The following is a 4,567-nucleotide window of genomic DNA, read 5'->3' on the forward strand; positions in this document are numbered from 1 at the left end:
AATAATATGTAGACCTTGAAAAAGATATTGCCTCTCTCCGATAGCAGGGTTTTTGAAGTTGAAAAAAATGCGAAAAAGGGTGTAAATATGCGGAAAAAGAAAAGTCAATACAATGGGGACAAGGTCTTTTTTAGCCCCTTTTAGCCTCTTTGCTGAATTTGTATCTGTTACAAAATCTAGGCACCCAACTGTATTTACTAGGCTATCCATTGAGTTCACAAGTAATGGACATTTTTTCTTTCAATTTTTGACACATTTTCAATTGATACAGATGTCATGGTAAGCAATTGACTCTCTTCTGGAGGCTACTGTTTTTGCTGCTGAGGGTGCTTTTGTTCACAAAATAATTTCGGATTGGATCAAATCCAGGCTAATCCAATTGAGTTCACAAGTAATGGACATTTTTTTCTTTCAATTTTTGACACATTTTCAATTGATACAGATGTCATGGTAAGCAATTGACTCTCTTCTGGAGGCTACTGTTTTGCTGCTGAGGGTGCTTTTGTTCACAAAATAATTTCGGATTGGATCAAATCCATGACGGCAGATGTAGCTCAACTATGGGGACGTTTTAGGCAAGCTCTGGCAGGTTCGTTTGTTTGCTGGTACCAGTGTCAGTGATGCAAGTTTGGAGCTTCAAACACGTTTTTGAGAAGCTTGACCCGTCTTTCACATTGCTATATGAGGAAAGGTCATCTTCGTTAAAACTAGTTTGAAACGCTAATTTTGCATCACTGGCATTGGCAGGCAAGTTTGTTTGCTGGTACCAGCTCTTGCCTAAATGTCCGAATAGACTCTCTTTTTGGCAGACTTTCCCAAACCGAGACAAGAGAGTTAAATTTGATCAATTCGATTCGTTGGTAGACCAAACATTGTTAAGAGTTCAAGTGGCAATAGCGAGACAAATTCTAATCTTTCATTTTGATTATGTTGGGCATCCCAAACCAGAAAAAAACCGCTCATATGTTCTGGTTTGATAATCCTTTATCTGACCATGCTGCTCAGAAGTTAATAAAAAGGTCCCAAACAAGTAACAACAAATTAAGAAGGCAACAGATAACCCAAGACCATTAACAATAGTGACAATAAATGGGTAAAAAATGTCGAGAAAATGGAAAAATGGCTAAATAAGTGGAAAAATTAGAAATTTGGCTAAAGAAAAATTCCACGCGCAAAGGGCATAAAAAGTTAAGATTTTTTTTTCAGCCTTTAACTTTTTTTCGCGGTCTTGTGATATGGAATCGGTATGCTAATTCAGTCGCCATTACATGCATGCTTGGATATCTAGATAATTAGGAGGTAATGACACTTCATCAATAAAGTTATGATATCCCTTACAAAAGAGGTGAGGCAAAACCCAACTGTACCTGCCATGTGGTAGCTTGAAGTAACCTAATTAATACTTATGTGGACTCTTCGAAAGCAACAGCTGCTCTATTGTGAAATAATTCTCTCTATCACTTGATGACATGCCTTTTTCGATGTCTTTTCCAGCATGTCGAGTTCGACGGAAACGAAACCCTTTGCACCAACCCTGACCGCAAATTCCTCCTCTCATTCCCGTCAACATCCTCCCTCAAGTGCGTCCTCGTTGTCGAGGGTGCCTCGGCCCGAAATTGAATCCATTCATCGAGCTTTATTCGCTGATCGGGGAGACTCTTTCACCAACACCAGCAACGGTTTATGGTTCTACCGGTCGACCTCGATTTTGAAGAGGAATAAATTTGTCTGTGGCTATAGCAACTAACCCTTGCGTGTCGTGTTAAATACGAATTGCAAATAAAATAACCAGTGACTTTACGTTGATGTCAAAACTTTCGCAGTGAAATCAACGTCTTCTCCAAATGTCAATGATTTACAAATGCAAACGAAAGGACTCCTCAAAACTCCAAAACAGTTCCAACAAATCCACGACAAAAATCTGAGGAAGCAACTATTGGGCTTATTTCCTCTTCAGCCTCTAAGGCAAGGAACTGGCAACAACGCCCTTATAGACTTTAGGATAGAAAACAAATCCGTCATAACCGGCCACGTTAACATTGTATCCCAATTAGGTGATGCATGACTCTTGCTCGGGGGCTCAACTTGTATCCAAAACCATGGGTTCTCTTATAACTGGGCAGAGCTTGTGACTGATCAAGTACTTCTACTTCGCCGTGTCCGCTCTTCAATTAACCCAGTATGGTGGAAAGGAATTAGTTACGATTTCTGGATTCCCTTCAATTCAAAGTGAGAATAAGTGATATATCTATGTTTAATTTTTTTTTCATTTTGTGCGGACTTCCTTACCGCTACCGAGATTGGAATCCCAGCAGTTCAAGACGAGAAGATAATTCATTTTACTTGACTTTTATTTATAGATATTATTTGATCGACCAACGAATTAGAATTGACTGATCTGGCTAATCCTTGAATATAAAGGTTGATCAAGAATTTTAGTCAAAAACTTGTCCAAGTCTAACTTAAATCATGCTACTGGATCAACGCCTACATAAGCCCTACGAATATTTGAGGGCAGCAAATTGAACAATGAAGGAGCCCGAAGAAAGAAGACAGTTGGACGTCATTGTTTTAACTAGCCTGGATTTTCGAGCGCTTGAAGGTGCTCTCAAAACGCACATCAAGCCTCTACGGTCACTAGAATTGACCCTAAATCCTGGGTTGGGACACCTCATGAATGCTTTTGAAAACGTACAATATCAGATACCTTTCTTACCTTCTCTGAGTACTGTACAATCCCAACTTTTTTAGTCTCTCCAATAAGAGAGCTCTCTCATATCCTCAATGTTCTTTCCTAGTAAAACATCTTTGGACCTGCCCGAGCTTTTGCAAACCTGCTGAACTAATTGGAGCCCAAATGGGAGAGACATTTTCCAAGATGCTGCTGAACAATCGACTTGTACAGAGTTAGCAACGTGATACTATCTTTGGACTTAAATGTGCGATATATCCAACTACATGTTTGAAAAGCTTTACCAACTTTCAACTGGATTTGCTCATCGAATTTTCCATTATCTTGGAGGACTACATCTAAATCCTTACCTTCATCATCTAATAGTGGAGTGTTTAATGGCGTCGACCCAAAGGTCATGGAGCGGAATTTCATTCCATTCAGTGCCATGTTACTCGCAGCAACCCAGGAGTAAATTTGGTCTAGGACCTTTGCCAGACAACCAGAATCCTGACCATTCCTACCCACTACCAATTTTGCATCATCAGCAAAAGAAGAGATACTGACATTACTATTACCAAGCTTCTGAAGCGGAGCAATGAAGATGATGAAAAGGAGATGACCCAAATTGGAGCCCTGAGGCTCATGTATGTCACTAAGGGATCCCTCAACCTTAACCAATTGTTTCCTACCATAAATGAAACTTCTTAGCCAATTGAGAACCTTGCCTTGGATCCCAATCTCATGGAGCCTGTTAACTAAAAGGCCATGATCTACCTTGTCAAAGGCCTTGGCAAAGTCGAGATAAACTGCATCGACTGATTCATGGCTCAATAACCTGCTCTATATGTTCAATCAGTTGGGTAACCGTGCTAAAATGTGCTCGGAACACATGCTGGCTAGGAGGAAGGACTTCATGGATATCAAGGAATTCAACAAGTTTGAATTTCATGATCTTCTCAAACACCTTCGCAATATTTGAAGTGAGAGAAATCGGCCTCTAGTGAATGGGAAGTGACTTATCTCCCCTTTAAAAATTGGAAACAACATGAGCTACCTTCAGAGAAGAGGGGAACTTGCCCTGGTCCAAGATGCAACGCATCAAGTACGAGAAAACAAGAGCAAGAACTTGTGAGCATCCCATCAGAAACTGAGATGTCACCCCATCAGGGCCAGGGGAGCTCGAGAGTCTCAAGTCCCTGATGGCCTCTAAAGCATCCTGATCTGTGACTACAAGATCATCTAAATGCTCAACTTGACAAGCCTTGCCAGTCCCAAAAAACTCATCAATAGAGCAATGGACTGTTGCTCCTAAACTCAGTGGAGTTGACAATACACTAGAGAACTGATCTCCAAGTATGTTGGCCATAGTCTCTATATCGTCTATGGCTTCCCCATCGACCTCTACACCTCTAGTTCTCCATTCAACATTTTAGCATGACTAATGCGCAGGTCATTTCTAACATATAGACATACGCCCCCATGCGGAAAAATGGGATTGTCAGGGAGTATCCTATCACAACGAACTAAGTTGAAACCAGCCATTGCTACCTCTTCATCTAAGACCCCTGGTCGAAGCCAAGTTTCTGTTATGGAAATGCCTATCCTACTGCCTACGGAAAAGGAAATGCCCACGGTCTCTAGAATTGACCCTAAATCCTGGGTCGGGACAAAGCTCATGAATGCTTTTGAAAACGTACAATATCAAATACATTTCGTACCTTCTCTGAACACTGTACAGTCCCAACTTTTTTAGTCTCTCGCAATATGAGAGCTCTCTCATTCCTGTGATGTTCCTAGTGAAACATCTTTGGACTTGCTCGACCATTTGCAAACCTGCTGAACTCAATGGAGCCCAAATGGGTGAAGCATATTCAAGATGTGGCTGGACAATCG

Source organism: Tigriopus californicus, chromosome 1, assembly GCF_007210705.1.
Source record: "Tigriopus californicus strain San Diego chromosome 1, Tcal_SD_v2.1, whole genome shotgun sequence".
Taxonomy (NCBI): domain Eukaryota; kingdom Metazoa; phylum Arthropoda; class Copepoda; order Harpacticoida; family Harpacticidae; genus Tigriopus; species Tigriopus californicus.